This window comes from Bombina bombina, chromosome 1 (assembly GCF_027579735.1).
Source record: "Bombina bombina isolate aBomBom1 chromosome 1, aBomBom1.pri, whole genome shotgun sequence".
Classification (NCBI taxonomy): Eukaryota; Metazoa; Chordata; class Amphibia; order Anura; family Bombinatoridae; genus Bombina; species Bombina bombina.
In genome coordinates, this window is record NC_069499.1 from 621,354,506 (window position 1) to 621,374,040 (window position 19,535).

The 19,535-nt window shown below is 39.3% G+C and overlaps 1 protein-coding gene across 3 annotated transcripts in view; it reads right to left on the reverse strand.

Annotated features, from left to right (window-relative positions):
• EDA2R (ectodysplasin A2 receptor) overlaps positions 1 to 19,535 on the reverse strand; it is a 100,437-nt gene that overhangs the window by 32,645 nt on the left and 48,257 nt on the right. The window lies entirely within an intron of this gene.

Below are 19,535 nucleotides of genomic sequence, written 5' to 3' on the forward strand. Positions count from 1 at the left end.
AATGTCATATCTCTAGCTTAATTAGAAGTAGGACACTGAGTGAACTATGCTATAGTTAAATAAAGGTGCCCCTAATGTTTCTATATCGGATGTACTAATTGCACCTGCTGGAGATAAAAAAATATATAAAAATATTTGAAATGAATGCAAAGTGGTTGGGTATAAGTACTGTCTAAATGACTATTATAGAATAACTGAGATCTAACTGTGTAATTTATCAAAGAAAGGCTGCTAGGTCTATTTCTTCATTTAGACCCCTGGGGGTCATGGTACCCATGTAGTGTATCCAGTAAGATTCTCTTTGTCTCAGATTTTGAAATCTATCCCCTCCTCTAACAGGGGCTAGAACATGTTCAAGAATGGTACCCTTTAGGAGAGCGGGATTTTTTTTGATGAAAATGCTTGAAATGTCTCGATAGGCTATGATCTTTGTAGCCTTCTTCGATGTTTTTTAGGTGCTCCAGTAGACGTGTTTTGTACGTCCTCTTGGTGCGTCCGATGTATTGAAGTTTGCACGGGCATTCTAGTAGATATACCACAAAATTGGTTTTACAGTTGGTTAGTCTATTAATGTTACATTTTTTATGTGGGAAAGTAAGGGACTGTACCAGTTTTGTTGGTTTTTTAGGGTCATAAGCGTGTTCGCATCCCTTGCAGTTCAACCGATTGCATTTGAAGAACCCTTTACTTTTTTCCGTTAGCCAATTTTCTCCAGATTTCTTTTTGATTTGACTGGGTGCCAGCATTTGTTTGAAATTTAGATTTTTTCTAAAAATTATTTTAGGTGCTGGGCCTATTGCGTTCTTTAATAGTTTGTCCTGCTGTAATATTGGCCAAAATTTCCTAAGAATCTTTTTGATTTCTGGAGCGGCCTCGTTGTAAGTGGTGATCAAGAAGATCTTTTGTATTTCGTTGGTGCCGTTTTTTGTTTGACCTTGTAGTAAATTTTTCCTTTCTAACTGTCTCACTTTCTTCTGAGAATTTTCAATGAGTTTTTTTGGATATTTCTTTTCAATGAATTTGGTTTTTAGAATATCTGATTCTGTATTGTAATCTTGTATTTTGGAGCAATTTCTTCGCACTCTCTGAAACTGTCCGTACGGAATATTGTTGATCCATGGTCGATGGTGACCGCTGTCTGCCCTCAGATAGCCATTACAGTCGGTTTCTTTGGTGTATAATTTGGTTAGGATCTCTTCTTTTTCATTAAATAGCACTAGATCTAGGTATTCAATGCTTGTATCCGAGATTTTTGATGTAAATTTTAAATTGTAGGTGTTTGTGTTTAGGTACTCGATAAATTCGTTGCTAGTTTTGTCATCTCCCTCCCATATGACCACGATGTCATCGATATACCTTCCCCACCAGATTATATTTTTCTGAAAGGGGTTGTTGGTATATATGTAAGTCTTTTCCCATTCCCCCATATAGAGGTTCGCGTAGCTGGGGGCCATTATGGTCCCCATAGCTGTTCCACTGGTTTGCAAAAAGAATTTGCCATCAAACAGGAAATAATTTTTCTCCAGGACAAATCTTATGCTGTCCAAAATAAAATGTTGGTGAGTCTCTGTCAGTGGTGTCTCTTTTAACACCTGGGTTTGTATTCCCAAATTATGTGGAATACAAGTGTATAAAGATGACACGTCTAATGTCATCCATTTATACGTGTTTTTCCATTTCTTTTGGGCTAGTTTTGTAATTAGATCAGTAGAATCTCTTATGTATGAGGTTAATTTTGGCACCAAGGGCTTCAGAAAATAGTCCACATATTGCGATAGTCTGGCGGTTAATGAGTCAATTCCTGACACAATTGGACGTCCTGGAGGATTTTTTTGGTCCTTATGTATTTTCGGCAGGTGGTAAAAAATTGCCTTCCTAGGATGTTGGTGTGTTAGAAATTTTAATTCGTTGGTGTTAAAGAGTTTGTTAAATTGAGCTGTGTCTATGAGGGAATTGTATTCTTTTTGAAAGGATTCAGAAGGGTCTCCTCTTAATTGAACATATGTATGATTATCATTCAGAAGCCTGTAAGCTTCTTTGATGTAATCAGTCTTATTTTGGATGACTAGACCCCCTCCTTTATCAGCTTCCCTTAGAATAATGTCATCCATGTCCATTAGGTTTTTTAGAGCCTCATTCTCTTTTTTACACAGGTTATCATGTCTTATTTTGAAACCAGTGCAGAGATTGTCTAGTTCTTTAATTACTAGATCATAAAATGTGGGAATGAAGTTTCCCTTTGATTGTGTCGGATAGAAAATGGATGAGGGTTTTAGATTTGAGTTATTGTTCACCTTGAGGATATTATCTTCTAGATGATTTTCAGTATTTGAATATAATTCTTCTAGAATGTTTAGTGTTTCATAGTCCGTGTCTTCTAGTTGTTCTTTCGCATTTGTGTTGTCTTTCATTTTGATTTTTTCAAAATGTCTGCAAAGGGTTAGTTTGCGAATGAATTTATTAAAGTCAATGAATAAGTTGAAGGAATTTGGGCCTTTTGTGGGTGCAAAACTGAGGCCTTTGGATAGAATTTCTAATTGTGTGTTGGAGAAGATACTGTTGGAGAGGTTGAATATTTTTAAAAATCCCTCTCCCGTTTTCCTCTCTTGGGTGTTCTTGGAGCTTCTTTTCCTCCTTCTGGATCCCACCACACCTCTTCCTCTTCTTCCTCTTCTGGTCCTTTTCTTTTTCTGGTCGTGTCCCTTGACCATTGTGGTCTGAGGTTCACTTCGTAATCGATTGATTCTATCCTGTTTCTTTTGGGTATCTCTATAGTATTTTGTCTGGTTTGTGGATGGTGATAGCCTGTCCATTCTTGCTCTAAAAAATTCTGTTTATGTTCTCTACTTTTATGTGTTCTAAGCATTTTATCATCTTGTCTGTGTGCGGTATACCCACTTGGCCCTGGATTGGAGTTTCTCCAGTCACGTTCAGGATTTGTCTGATAGCTATGTTTCTTATTGTGATATTGCTGGTATGTAATATGTTTCTTGTTTTGTGGATATTGGTTGTGTTGGTTATAGTGAGCATGATCTATATTGTATGTCTGTCCACTATGTTTCCTATTTTGCCCTTTGTGATACCAACTATTCTGTTTGGGTGAATGTTGAAAATTGTTTTTTGTTTTATTTTTGTTTCTATTGAAATTTGGATAATGATTTTGTCTGTTTCCATTGGGATAAGAATTGTCTGAATTCATACTGTTTGTTCTAGTTATATGTTTAGAAGAATCTATTGTGCTATCTCTTCTTTTTGTACTGTTTGTAGGGAGTTTAAAGTGTATCTGTCTCATATCTTTCTGGTTTTTAATCTTATTGTGATTATTGGTATGTGTCGTGTCCTGAATATTTTCTGCAGGGTTGTCGTTATGCGGTAGTTCTGAAGGATTTATGTCTTCCCATATGTTGTCCTCCCCATCTGGACCCTTAGACTCTTCGCCTTCCTGCATATCTAAATAGTCTCTTAGGAACTTTTTTCTCTTTTTGGCTTCTAGAAGCGTTTCAAAGCGGGAGATTTTTTCTTTGTTTTTTTCATCTAGTTCTTTCACCCCAGGGTCCCCTTTGAATTTTTCAAGACTATTTTTTAGTTCTTTTATCTCTTCTGTTATATTTTCTATTTTATGATTACGGTATTTTGAGGCAATTTTGATTAAAATGATGGAGCATTCCTCCAAGGCTGTGTCCCATTCTGATAGATATTCCACATCCTCGGGATCAAAAATGGAAGATTTATAGAGTTTTAGGCCTTTGGGGATTATCTTGTATTTAAGATATCTTTCTAGGTTTAAGTTGTCATACCAGTTTAACACAATGTGACATTCAAAAAAATCTTAGAATTGTCCACTACATATCCTATAGCAGGTCCCACAATATACAGAAAATAAAAAGGGGGGGGGTCAAACCAGTTAAAAGTGAAAAACTAAAAAAGACAGGAAAACTAGCCAATTGACACATTAACAAAGTCACCATTTATTCCCAAATATCATTTAGTGAAACCAGCTTGGTATTCCCACCTAGCTATTTTTTGTGGAAATCAATTAGCATTTTTTCTAATCGACCACTATTCACCTTTAACACTTATTTCTTATAAATAAATGCCCTTCGTAGCTAAAAGGGCACACAGTGTTCCCCTCCTATTCTTATTCCTATTTCTACGGCATACAAAAATCGGTTCAGCCTAGAGTGTATATACCCTAGCTCTCAGGTTACAAGTACTTACACATAAACAACAGTTACCTAGGCAACATACATTCAGCTGTCAAATTGCAGCCGCACCCGCCATAACGTAATCACGCGTTATGCTATACGTAAAAAAGACGCCCACTCTTGGATCTTTAAATGCCAGTACCTTTGATTAGCAAGCCACAAACTCCTCTGACGAAGAAGCAACCCCACGCTTCAAAACGCGTAAGGATTTACTTTTACAGAGTGTGGCTTAGCTCTTTTTTACCTCAGCGGCTGTAATTTGCATCAGTCTTTTAACTGCGGTCAGCACGATACCTTGCAGACATATCCTTTTGACCGCCAACCTCAGCACTTTTGAGTGCTCTATCTTTGCTACCAGCAGCCTTTCCCACGCTGCTCTGACACATCCGCATTTGCACGAACATAGCCTTTGCTAGCAACCTTTCAATTCAGTTAGCGAGATCATATGCTTATCGAGCATCACATTACAAATTCAGCCAATTAGGTAGAATCATTCAGTAGCCTCTATCCTAGCTACTAGCAGCTTATTCCACGCTGCTTTAACACATCAGCATTCTAACTTCAACTTGCACGAACATAGCCTTTGCTAGCAACCTTTCAACACATTCATTTAGCTAGATTACAGGCTTATCGAGCATCACACCACGGATTCAGCCTATTAGGTAGAATCACCAAGTACCTCAAGCTGTCACACACAGCGCCGTACACTTATTTTTAAATATCAGACCACAGCAGGTTCTGACACCACCGCCAGCCGGTGACCATCTACTACACACAATTACTGTCTGCACCGCATTTCAGGTACAGAAACACTTTGTTTTCGCACATACAGTGTCTGAGAGAACAAAAACTCTAGCAGCCTTCAACTCATCACAGCTGCAGGTTCTAGACACTCCAGGCACTCGAGGATTCCTCTATTCTCACTACTATCCACAGTAGGTTTGGTCCTCACACACTAGACGTGTATCCAACTACCAGGGAAGCTTACTAGCTCTTGTTTGGGACACAGAGGACACTACGTGAAGTGACTTTACTACCAGGATATACCCAATTAGCTTATCAACAGACACCTGTCTCCAGTAACACCTGCCTAAGGTGTATAAATATATACTTACACGCCATTGCTTACCTCATACAGATTGAGGTTAATAAATGTGAGTGCATTTCTTACACCTGTTTTGTATGTAATAAATATTTTTATTTATACAGTATCACGCTATGTACTCTTTTTCTTTCTTTGCCATATTTCATCCTACACGGTGAGAGCCAAGATCCAGATCGCACTACCATACTGCGGAGAGATACCAAGTCAGCAATACCAGAGACCAGGAGACTCCAAGGTTGAAAGTACCATACACAAGCTTGGCATGAAATAAAAGAAACAAAAGACAAGAACATCTTCCAACACAGGAAAGACTGCCAAGGCATACCGGAGAGACACCAACCAGACACTCAGACATTACCTCATATGATTGAGGTACCCTCTGGTAAGGGCACACCACTAGTCTCCTAGTACCAGCGTTACTGTTATTGTGAAGTTTTGTTGACAATAATACATCTTGAACGTATAAAATTCACCTTACTTGTTCATAGTCATCACTTGAACTTTTTAAGTAAGACTAAGGACATTTGTCTACTTCAACCAAGAGACATTCCATTCCATTTCATTTCATTTCTTTTTTAATAGAACTTTATATATATTTATATATTTACATATTCTGAGTATTTGTAGCGCTGAATATCTTTCGACATTTCTCTTGCACATAATTTTTCATCAGTGTCAGGGGTACACTGAATCGTATACATTCATGCAGCTCAATACCTACACCATATAAGTTTATCAAAAGCTTATTAGGATTACACAGGGAACATACACATCCCAGACCTATATACATCTCTGAAACTAGTGTGGTAATTTAACAACAAAATATTTTTTTTTTTTGCCACCTTTACCCATATATTGACCTATTTGTCTGCGGAACAACTGAGCGCTGGTACTTTTTCTTGAATACTATCATATATATATATATATATATATATATATATATATATATATATATATATATATATATATATATATATATATATATATATATATATATATATATATATATATATATAAATTATGCTTACCTGATAAATTTATTTCTCTTGTGGTGTATCCAGTCCACGGATCATCCATTACTTGTGGGATATTCTCCTTCCCAACAGGAAGCTGCAAGAGGATCACCCACAGCAGAGCTGTCTATATAGCTCCTCCCCTAACTGCCACTACCAGTCATTCGACCGAAGACAAGCAAGAGAAAGGAGAAACTATAGGGTGCAGTGGTGACTGTAGTTTAAAAAAAAAAAACCACCTGCCTTAAAATGACAGGGCGGGCCATGGACTGGATACACCACAAGAGAAATATAATTTATATAAGAACTTACCTGATAAATTCATTTCTTTCATATTAGCAAGAGTCCATGAGCTAGTGACGTATGGGATATACATTCCTACCAGGAGGGGCAAAGTTTCCCAAAACTCAAAATGCCTATAAATACACCCCTCACCACACCCACAATTCAGTTTAACGAATAGCCAAGAAGTGGGGTGATAAGAAAGGAGCGAAAGCATCAAAATAAGGAATTGGAATAATTGTGCTTTATACAAAAAAATCATAACCACCACAAAAAGGGTGGGCCTCATGGACTCTTGCTAATATGAAAGAAATGAATTTATCAGGTAAGTTCTTACACAAATTATGTTTTCTTTCATGTAATTAGCAAGAGTCCATGAGCTAATGACGTATGGGATAATAAATACCCAAGATGTGGAACTTCCACGCAAGAGTCACTAGAGAGGGGGGGATAAAATAAAGACAGCCAATTCCGCTGAAAAATAATAATAATCCACAACCCAAAACAAAAGTTTTAATCTCAATAATGAAAAAAAAAATGAAATTATAAGCAGAAGAATCAAACTGAAACAGCTGCCTGAAGTACTTTTCTACCAAAAACTGCTTCAGAAGAAGAAAACACATCAAAATTGTAGAATTTAGTAAAAGTATGCAAAGAAGACCAAGTTGCTGCTTTGCAAATCTGATCAACAGAAGCTTCATTCCTAAACGCCCAGGAAGTAGAAACTGACCTAGTAGAATGAGCCGTAATTCTTTGAGGCGGGGATTTACCCGACTCTACATAAGCATGATGAATCAAAGACTTTAACCAAGATGCCAAAGAAATGGCGGAGGCCTTCTGACCTTTTCTGGACCCAGAAAAGATAACAAATAGATTAGAAGTCTTTCTAAAATCTTTAGTAGCTTCAACATAATATTTCAAAGCTCTTACTACATCCAATGTAAAGATCTCTCCTTTGAATTCTTAGGATTAGGACAAAATTAAGGAACCACAATTTCCCTACTAATGTTGTTAGAATTCACAACCTTAGGTAAAAATTTAAATGAAGTCTGCAACACTGCCTTATCCTGATGAAAAATCAGAAAAGGAGATTCACAAGAAAGAGCAGATAACTCAGAAACTCTTCTAGCAGAAGAGATGGCCAAAAGGAACAGAACTTTACAAGAAAGTAATTTAATGTCCAGAGAATGCATAGGTTCAAACGGAGGAGCTTGTAAAGCCCTCAGAACCAAATTAAGACTCCAAGGAGGAGAGATTGACTTAATGACAGGTTTGATACGAACCAAAGCCTGTACAAACAATGAATATCAGGAAGATTAGCAATCTTTCTATGAAAAAGAACAGAAAGAGCAGAGATTTGTCCTTTCAAGGAACTTGCAGACAAACCTTTATCCAAACCATCCTGAAGAAACTGTAAAATTCTAGGAATTCTGAAAGAATGCCAGAATTTATGAGTAGAACACCAAGAAATGTAAGTCTTCCAGACTCGATAATAAATCTTCCTAGACACAGATTTACGAGCCTGTAACATAGTATTAATTACTGAGTCAGAGAAACCTCTATGACTAAGAATCAAGCCTTCAATTTCCATACCTTCAAATTTAATGATTTGAGATCCTGATTGAAAAAAGGGCCTTGAGATAGAAGGTCTGGTCTTAACGGAAGAGTCCAAGGTTGGCAACTGGCCATCCGAATGAGATACGCATACCAAAACCTGTGAGGCCATGCTGGAGCCACCAGCAGCACAAACGAACGTTCCATTAGAATTTTGGAAATCACCTTTGGAAGAAGAACTAGAGGCGGAAAGATATAGGCAGGATGATAATTCCAAGGAAGCAACAACGCGTCCACTGCCTCCGCCTGAGGGTCCCTGGATCTGGACAGATACCTGGGAAGTTTCTTGTTTAGATGAGAGGCGATCAGATCTATTTCTGGAAGTCCCCAGATTTGAACAATCTGAAGAAATACCTCTGGGTGAAGGGACCATTTGCCCAGATGTAACGTCTGGCGACTGAGATAATCCACTTCCCAATTGTCTACACCTGGGATGTGAACCGCAGAGATTAGACAGGAGCTGGATTCCGCCCATACAAGTATCCGAGATACTTCTTTCATAGCCTGAGGACTGTGAGTCCCACCTTGATGATTGACATATGCCATGGTTGTGACATTGTCTGTCTGAAAACAAATAAACGATTCTTTCTTCAGAAGAGGCCAAAACTGAAGAGCTCTGAAAATCGCATGGAGTTCCAAAATGTTGATTGGTAATCTCGCCTCCTGAGATTCACAAACCCCCTGCGCTGTCAGAGATCCCCATACAGCTCCCCAACCTGACAGACTCGCATCTGTTGAGATCACAGTCCAGGTTGGACAAACAAAAGAAGCCCCTTGGACTAAACGATGGTGATCTATCCACCACGTCAGAGAGTGTCGTACATTGGGATTTAAGGATATTAATTGTGATATCTTTGTATAATCCCTGCACCACTGGTTCAGCATACAAAGCTGAAGAGGTCGCATGTGAAAACGAGCAAAGGGGATCGCGTCCGATGCAGCAGTCATGAGACCTAGAATTTCCATGCACAAAGCTACCGAAGGGAATGATTGAGACTGAAGGTTTCGACAGGCTGAAACCAATTTCAGACGTCTCTTTTCTGTTAGAGACAAGGTCATGGACACTGAATCTATTTGAAAACCCAAAAAGGTTACATTTGTCTGAGGAATCAACAAACTCTTTGGTAAATTGATCTTAAAACCATGTCTTTGAAGAAACAACACAAGTTGATTTGTGTGAGATTCTGCAGAATGTAAAGACTGAGCAAGTACCAAGATATCGTCCAAATAAGGAAATACCGCAATACCCTGTTCTCTGATTACAGAGAGAAGGGCACCGAGAACCTTTGAAAAGATCCTTGGAGCTGTTGCTAGGCCAAACGGAAGGGCCACAAACTGGTAATGCTTGTCTAGAAAAGAGAATCTCAGAAACTGAAAGTGATCTTGATGAATCGGAATATGAAGATATGCATCCTGTAAATCTATTGTGGACATATAATGCCCTTGCTGAACAAAAGGCAGAATAGTCCTTATAGTTACCATTTTGAATGTTGGTATTCTTACATAACGATTCAATATCTTTAGATCCAGAACTGGTCTGAAGGAATTCTCCTTCTTTGGTACAATGAATAGATTTGAGTAAAACCCCAGACCCTGTTCCAGAACTGGAACTGGCACAATTACTCCAGCTAACTCTAGATCTGAAACACATTTCAAAAATGCCTGAGCCGTCACTGGGTTTATTGGAATGCGAGAGAGAAAAAATCTCTTCGCAGGCTTCCTTACCTTGAAACCTATTCTGTACCCTTGTGAAACAATGTTCTGAATCCAAAGACTGTGAATCGAATTGATCCAAATGTCTTTGAAAAATCGTAACCGGCCCCCTACCAGCTGTGCTGGAATGAGGGCCGCACCTTCATGTGGACTTGGGAGCTGGTTTTGACTTTCTAAAAGGCTTGGTTTTATTCCAGATTGGAGAAGGTTTCCAGACAGAAACCGTTCCTTTAGGGGAAGGGTCAGGCTTCTGTTCCTTATTCTGACGAAAGGAACGAAAACGATTAGCAGCCCTGTATTTACCTTTAGATTTTTGTCCTGAGGAAAAAAAGTTCCTTTCCCCCCAGTAACAGTTGAAATAATAGAATCCAACTGGGAACCAAATAATTTATTACCTTGGAAAGAAAGAGAAAGCAAAGTTGACTTAGAAGACATATCTGCATTCCAAGTTTTAAGCCATAAAGCTCTTCTAGCTAAAATAGCTAAAGACATATATCTGACATCAACAAAAAAGATGGCATCACAAATAAAGTTAATAGCATGTTTGAAGGAGTTTAACAATGCTATGAGTATTATGGTCTGATACTTGTGCTAAAGCCTCCAACCAAAAAGTGGAAGCGGCAGCAACATCAGCCAAAGAAATAGCAGGCCTAAGAAGATTGCCTGAACATAAATAAGCTTTCCTTAGAAAGGATTCAATCTTCCTATCTAAAGGATCCTTAAAGAAAGTACTATCTGCCGTAGGAATAGTAGTACGTTTAGCAAGAGTAGAGATAGCCCCATCAACTTTAGGGATTTTGTCCCAAAACTCTAATCTGTCAGATGGCACAGGATACAATTTCTTAAACCTTTGAGAAGGAGTAAATGAAGTACCCATATTATTCCATTCCCTAGAAATTACTTCTGGAATAACCATAGGAGGTTTAAAAACCGAATTTAAATGCTTAGTAGATTTAGTATCAAGAGGACTAGATTCCTCCATCTCTAAAGCGATTAAAACTTCTTTAAGTAAAGAGCGAATAAATTCCATCTTAAATAAATATGAAGATTTATCAGTGTCAATATCTGAGACAGAATCATCTGAACCAGAAAAATCCTCATCAGAAACAGACGAATCAGAATGATGACGGTCATTTAAAATTTCATCTGAAAAATGAGAAGTTTAAAAAGACCTTTTACGTTTACTGGAAGGAGGAATAACAGACATAGCCTTCCTAATAGATTTAGAAACAAATTCTCTTATATTAACAGGAACATCCTGAGTATTAGATGTTGAGGGAACAGCAACAGGTAATGGTATATTACTAATGGAAATACTATCTGCATTAGCAAGCTTATCATGACATTCATCACAAACTACAGCCAGAGGAACAGTTACCACAAGTTTACAACAAATGCACTTAACTTTGGTAGAACCAGCATCAGGCAGCATCTTTCCAGAAGTAGATTCTGATCCAGGGTCAATCTGAGACATCTTGCAATATGTAATAGAAAAAACAACATATAAAGCAAAATTATCAAATTCCTTAAATGACAGTTTCAAGAATGGGAAAGAATGCCAATGAACAAGCCTCTGGCAACCAGAAGCAATGAAAAATGAGACTGAAATAATGTGAAAAAAAGGTGGAGACAAGAATGACGCCCACATTTTTTAGCGCCAAAAAAGACGCCCAAATTATTGGCACCTTAAATTTTTTGGCGCCAAGAATGACGCCACATCCGGTAAAGCCGACATTTTTGGTGCAAAACGTCAAAAAAATGACGCAATCACGAGCAACCTCCGGCGTCAAGTATGACGCCGGAAATGACAAAAAAAAAATTTTTTGCGCCAAAAAAGTCAGCGCCAAGAATGACGCAATAAATTGAAGCATTTTCAGCCCCCGCGAGCCTAACAGCCCACAGGGAAATAAAGTCAATTTGAAAACAATTTTTAAGGTAAGAAAAAAATTGATTATTCATATGCATTAACCCAAATAATGAAACTGACTTGTCTGAAATAAGGAATATTGATCATCCTGAATCAAGGCAAATATAAGTTTAAAGACATATATTTAGAACTTTATATATAAAGTGCCCAACCATAGCTTAGAGTGTCACAAAAAATAAGACTTACTTACCCCAGGACACTCATCTACATATAGTAGATAGCCAAACCAGTACTGAAACGAGAATCAGTAGAGGTAATGGTATATAAGAGTATATCGTCGATCTGAAAAGGGAGGTAAGAGATAAATCTCTACGACCGATAACAGAGAACCTATGAAATAGATCCCGTAGAAGGAGACCATTGAATTCAAATAGGCAATATTCTCTTCACATCCCTCTGACATTCACTGCACTCTGAGAGGAAAACAGGGCTCCAGCCTGCTGTGAAGCGCATATCAACGTAGAATCTAGCACAAACTTACTTCACCACCTCCATGGGAGGCAAAGTTTGTAAAACTGAATTGTGGGTGTGGTGAGGGGTGTATTTATAGGCATTTTGAGGTTTGGGAAACTTTGCCCCTCCTGGTAGGAATGTATATCCCATACGTCACTAGCTCATGGACTCTTGCTAATTACATGAAAGAAAATAAATTTATCAGGTAAGCATAAATTTTGTTTTCTCTTGTAAGGTGTATCCAGTCCACGGATTCATCCATTACTTGTGGGATACCAATACCAAAGCTATAGGACACGGATGAAGGGAGGGACAAGGCAGGCGCTTAAACGGAAGGCACCACTGCCTGTAAGACCTTTCTCCCAAAAATAGCCTCCGAAGAAGCAAAAGTATCAAATTTGTAGAATTTAGAAAAAGTATGAAGCGAAGACCAAGTCGCCGCCTTACAAATCTGTTCAACAGAAGCCTCATTTTTAAAAGCCCATGTGGAAGCCACCGCTCTAGTGGAATGAGCTGTAATTCTTTCAGGAGGCTGCTGGCCAGCAGTCTCATACGCTAAGCGGATTATACTTCTTAACCAAAAAGAAAGAGAAGTTGCTGAAGCCTTTTGGCCTCTCCTCTGTCCAGAGTAGACAACAAACAATGCAGATGTTTGACGAAAATCCGTAGTAGCTTGTAAATAAAACTTTAAAGCACGAACCACGTCAAGATTGTGTAATAGACGTTCCTTCTTTGAAGAAGGATTAGGACACAGTGACAGAACAACAATCTCCTGATTGATATTCTTATTAGATACCACCTTAGGATGAAACCCAGGTTTGGTACGCAAAACTACTTTATCTGCATGGGAGATCAGATAAGGGGAATCACAATGTAAGGCAGATAACTCTGAAACTCTTCGAGCCGAAGAGATAGCTACCAAAAACAGAACTTTCCAAGATAAAAGCTTGATATCTATGGAATGCAGAGGTTTAAACGGAACCCCTTGAAGAACTTTAAGAACTAAATTTAAACTCCATGGTGGAGCAACAGGTTTAAAAACAGGCTTAATTCTAACTAAAGCCTGACAAAACGCCTGAACGTCTGGAACATCCGCCAGACGCTTGTGCAAAAGAATAGACAGAGCAGAAATCTGTCCCTTTAAGGAACTAGCTGACAATCCCTTCTCCAATCCTTCTTGGAGAATAGATAATATCCTAGGAATCCCGACTTTACTCCATGAGTAACCCTTGGATTAACACCAATGAAGATATTTACACCATATCTTATGATAGATTTTCCTGGTGACAGGCTTTCGAGCCTGAATTAAGGTATCAATGACCGACTCGGAGAAACCACGTTTTGATAAAATCAAGCATTCAATCTCCAAGCAGTCAGACGCAGAGAAATTAGATTTGGATGGTTGAAAGGACGCTGAAGTAGAAGGTCCTGCCTCAGCTGCAGAGTCCATGGTGGAAGGGATGACATGTCCACCAGATCTGCATACCAAGTCCTGCGTGGCCACACAGGTGCTATCAAAATCACAGAAGCTCTCTCCTGCTTGATCTTGGCAATCAGATGAGGGAGCAGAGGAAACGGTGGAAACACATAAGCCCGATTGAAGGACCAAGGCGCTGCTAGAGCATCTATCAGTGCTGCCTTGGGATCCCTGGACTTGGATCTGTAACAAGGAAACTTGGCGTTCTGACGAGACGCCATGAGATCCAGTTCTGGTTTGCCCCAAAGTTGAATCAACTGTGCAAACACCTCCGGATGGAGATCCCCCTTGATGGTTGATGTAGGCTACAGTCGTGATATTGTCCGACTGAAATCTGATGAACCTGACCGCAGCAAGCTGAGGCCAAGCCTGAAGAGCATTGAATATCGCTCTTAGTTCCAGAATGTTTACCGGAAGGAGTGCCTCCTCCTGAGTCCACGAGCCCTGATCCTTTAGGGAGTTCCAGACTGCACCCCAGCCCAAAAGGCTGTTATCTGTCGTTACTATTGTCCAATCTGGCCTGCGGAAGGTCATACCCTTGGACAGATGGACCCGAGATAGCCACCAGAGAAGAGAATCCCTGGTCTCTTGATCCAGATTTAGTAGAGGGGACAAATCTGTGTAATCCCCATTCCACTGACTGAGCATGCAGAGTTGCAGCGGTCTGAGATGTAGGCGGGCAAACGGCACTATGTCCATTGCCGCTACCATTAAGCCGATTACTTCCATACACTGAGTCACTGAAGGGCGAGAAGTAGAATAAAGAACACGGCAGGAATTTAGAAGTTTTGACAACCTGGCCTCTGTCAGGTAAATCTTCATTTCTACAGAATCTATCAGAGTTCCTAGGAAGGAAACTCTTGTGAGAGGGGATAGGGAACGCTTTTATTCGTTCACTTTCCACCCATGAGACCTCATGAATGCCAGAACAATGTCTGTATGGGACCTGGCGATTTGAAAATTTGACGCCTGTATCAGAAAGTTGTCTAGGTAAGGGGCTACTGCTATACCTCGCGGCCTTAGGACCGCTAGGAGTGACCCTAGAACCTTCATAAAGATTCTTGGTGCAGTAGCTAACCCAAAGGGAAGAGCCACAAACTGGTAATGCCTGTCTAGGAAGGCGAACCTGAGAAACCGATGATGATCTCTGTGTATCGGAATGTGAAGATAAGCATCCTTTAAGTCCATGGTAGTCATATATTGACCCTCCTGGATCATAGGTAGGATGGTTTGAATAGTCTCCATCTTGAAGGATGGGACCCTGAGAAATTTGTTTAATATCTTAAGATCTAAGATTGGTCTGAAGGTTCCCTCTTTCTTGGGAACTACAAACAGATTTGAATAGAAGCCTTGCCCCTGTTCCTCCTTTGGAACTGGATGGATCACTCCCATAACTAGGAGATCTTGAACACAATGTAAGAATGCCTCTCTCTTTATCTGGTTTGCAGATAATTGTGAGAGATGAAATCTCCCTTTTGGGGAAGAAGCTTTGAAGTCCAGAAGATATCCCTGGGACACAATTTCCAATGCCCAGAGACCCTGGACATCTCTTGCCCAGGCCTGGGCGAAGAGAGAAAGTCTGCCCCCTACTAGATCCGTTTCCGGATCGGGGGCTGATCTTCCATGCTGTCTTAGAGGCAGCAGCAGGTTTTTTGGCCTGCTTTCCTTTGTTCCAAGTCTGGTTAAGTCAACAGACCGGCTTGGACTGGGCAAAATTTCCCTCTTGTTTTGTATTAGAGGAAGTTGAAGCTGCGCCACTGTTGAAGTTTCGAAAGGAACGAAAATTAGTCTGTTTGGTCCTTAATTTGTTGGACCTATCCTGAGGAAGGTTGTGACCTTTTCCTCCAGTAATATCAGAAATGATCTCCTTCAGTCCAGGCCCAAATAGGGTCTTCCCCTTGAAGGGAATGTTGAGAAGCTTAGACTTTGAAGTAACGTCAGCTGACCAGGATTTAAGCCATAGCGCCCTACGCGCCTGAATAGCAAAACCTGAGTTCTTAGCCGTTAGCTTGGTTAAATGAACAACAACGTCAGAAACAAATGAATTGGCTAGCTTAAGAGCTTTAAGCTTGTCAAGGATATCATCCAATGGGGTTTCTACCTGTAGAGCCTCTTCTAGAGACTCAAACCAGAAGGCCGCAGCAGCAGTGACAGGGGCAATGCATGCAAGGGGCTGGAGAATAAAACCTTGTTGAATAAAAATTTTCTTAAGGTAACCCTCTAATTTTTTGTCCAATGGATCTAGAAAAGCACAACTGTCCTCGACAGGGATAGTTGTACGCTTCGCTAGGGTAGAGACTGCTTCCTCCGCCTTAGGGACCGTTTGCCACAAGTCCCGTGTAGCGGCATCTATAGAAAACATCTTTTTTAAAAACAGGAGGGGGAGAGAACGGTACACCTGGTCTATCCCATTCCTTAGTAATAATTTCTGAAAACCTCTTAGGTATTGGAAAAACATCAGTGTAAACAGGCACTGCATAGTATTTATCCAATTTACACAATTTCTCTGGGACTACAATGGCGTCACAGTTATCCAGAGTTGCTAAAACCTCCCTGAGCAACACGCGGAGGTGTTCAAGCTTAAATTTAAATGTAGACATATCAGAATCAGGTTGAAGTGTCTTCCCTGAGTCAGAAAAATCACCCACAGATAGAAGCTCTCCTGCTTCAGCTTCTGCACATTGTACGGGTATATCAGACATAGCTACTAAAGCGTCAGAGAGCTCTGTATTTGTTCTAGCCCCAGAGCTGTCTCGCATTCCTTGTAACCCTGGCAGTTTGGACAATACCTCTGTAAGGGTATGATTCATAACTGCCGCCATGTCTTGTAAAGTATACGCAATGGGCGCGCTAGATGTACTTGGCGTCCCTTGAGCGGGAGTTATAGGCTCTGACACGTAGGGAGAGTTAGTCGGCATAACTTCTCCCTTGTCAATTTCCTCTGGTGATAAATCTTTTAAAGCCAGAATATGGTCTTTATAACTTATAGTAAGATCAGTGCATTTGGTACACATTCTAAGAGGGGGTTCCACAATGGCTTCTAAACATAATGAACAAGGAGTTTCCTCTATGTCAGACATGTTTAACAGACTAGTAATGAGACCAGCAAGCTTGGAAAACACTTTAATTAATGTGAAAAAGCAGAATATAAAAAACGGTACTGTGCCTTTAAAGGAAAAAAACAAACACAAAAACTGCAAAACAGTGGAAAAAAAGCAGTTAACTCTACGAAATTTTTACACTGTGTATAATAGACTAAAATAGCATTGCAGCCACTTGCAAATGGATGATTAACCCCTCAGGCTCAAAAACGAAGCAGTAAAACTGTAAAACCGTCACAAGCAAACTGCCACAGCTCTACTGTGGCTCCTACCTTCCCATAAAATGACTTTTGTAGGCACAAAAACGCTTTACAGAGGTCCAATATGTCAGGGGACTCCTTCAGGGAAGCTGGATGTCTCAGAATGTAAAAACTACTGCGCAATTAGAGCGCGAAAATAGGCCCCTTCCACCATGCACTCAAAGTGAAAGGGCCATAAATAACTACTCCTAGGAGAAATCTAGTCAGCCATGTGGAAAACTAGGCCCCAAATAAAGATTTATCACCCTTAGTAAAAAACGTTCTTTATATATCATGCAAACGTTTTACATACTAGGCCATAAGAGCAAGTAACATGAATATTACCCTTTACTGCAAGCATGATGCCAGTCGTTTGTTAAATCACTGCAATCAGGCTTACCTTAAATATTTCTAGACCTTATCATCTCTCTAGAAAAAAATATACTGAACATACCTCAGAGCAGTTAATTCTGCAGGCCGTTCCCCCAGCTGAAGTTTTCCCATACTCTTCAGTTATGTGTGAGAACAGCAGTGGACCTTAGTTACAACCTAGCTGTGAACTAAGAACAGCGCAGAAGAACCGAGATTCATGGTAGTAGTTTTATTAGCACATATACAAGACACAATACAATTCCTACTTACAAACGGTAGGTTTTAAAAGAGCCTTTCACAATCTATGATGTGAACAATTCTTTTATCCAGAAGCAAGGAAGACCACAGCCGGGGGAAACGCGTCGAGCTATCTACCTGTTTTAAAGAAGGGATTGGATAAAGCCTCCCACCGTGACCCAAGCTGTGTGCAGCTCCTTGATGAAAAGTGAGACATATCCGCCGGCTGTGGTCTTCCTTGCTTCTGGATAAAAGAATTGTTCACATCATAGATTGTGAAAGGCTCTTTTAAAACCTACTGTTTGTAAGTAGGAATTGTATTGTGTCTTGTATATGTGCTAATAAAACTACTACCTTGAATCTCGGTTCTTCTGCGCTGTTCTTACTTCACAGCTATTTTCTGATCACGTCATTATCCAGTGTGGGGAGAGAGACACAGGACGAGAGTGGCTGCATTAGGATCGAGTTGCAAAGAACATTAACTGTGGGTGGAAACACCTGTATCCCTCTTTGTTCCACAGAGGATAAGTCTGTACCTAAGACTAGTGGTAATATTATAAATTTGTATGTAAAGCGCTGCTTTCTATTTTCTTGTTCTTAGTTACAACCTGCTAAGATCATCAAAAACCTCAGGCAAAACTCTTCTTCTAATTTCTGCCTGAGGTAAAAACAGTACAACGCCAGTACCGTTTAAAAATAACAAACTTTTGATTGAAGATAAACTACACTAATTCACTACATCTCTCTTGATACTTCCTTTCTTGTCGAGAGCTGTAAGAGAATGACTGGTAGTGGCAGTTAGGGGAGGAGCTATATAGACAGCTCTGCTGTGGGTGATCCTCTTGCAGCTTCCTGTTGGGAAGGAGAATATCCCACAAGTAATGGATGAATCCGTGGACTGGATACACCTTACAAGAGAAATATATATATATATATATATATATATATATATATATATATATGTATATATATATATGTCTAAATACCTGTGTGTGTGTATATATATATATATATATATATATATATATATATATATATATATATATATATATATATATATATATATATATATATATATATATATATATATATATATATATATATATATATATATATATATACACAACAGCACTCCTGAGATAGAACAAAAGCTAGAATAACTTCCATGCCTGTTCATTTCTATTGCAACTCAGGGTGCACACTATGCCCTTTCACAGAGAAAAAATATCCTGTAGCATATCAGTCTGACCCTGCTCAATGACAGTCCAGCACCGAAAATACCAGGCAATTCTTCTCTGAACAAGAGAAACAACAACCCCAGACGATCGTTTTGGCCTTCTGTGGGCCACGTCAGTGAGGTGCGGTTGTATCTCTCTAAGGGCATGTGTGCAAGGAGTCCGCGTCTGGTTTCCCCCATTACTCTTAGGGAGACCCAAGAGTATATTTATATGCTTATCCAACCTACTGAACTCTAAACTGTGCTTCAATGTATATAAACATTAAAATACAAAATCTTTACAGCACCTTAAAAACCTTATTTATAATTAATGATAAATCAGTCTCTTTACATATAAGGAAGCATATACGTAAGTATCAGTGAATATATGACTCTTAACTTCTGAAGTACAATGCATTCAGAAAGTATTCAGACCCCTTAATTTTTTCACATTTTGTTATGTTGCAGCATTATGCTAAAATGTTTTTAATTTATTTTTTTTACATCAATCTACACTCCAAACCCCATAATGACAAAGCAAAATCAAGATTATTGATAACTTTGAAAATGTATTAAAATAT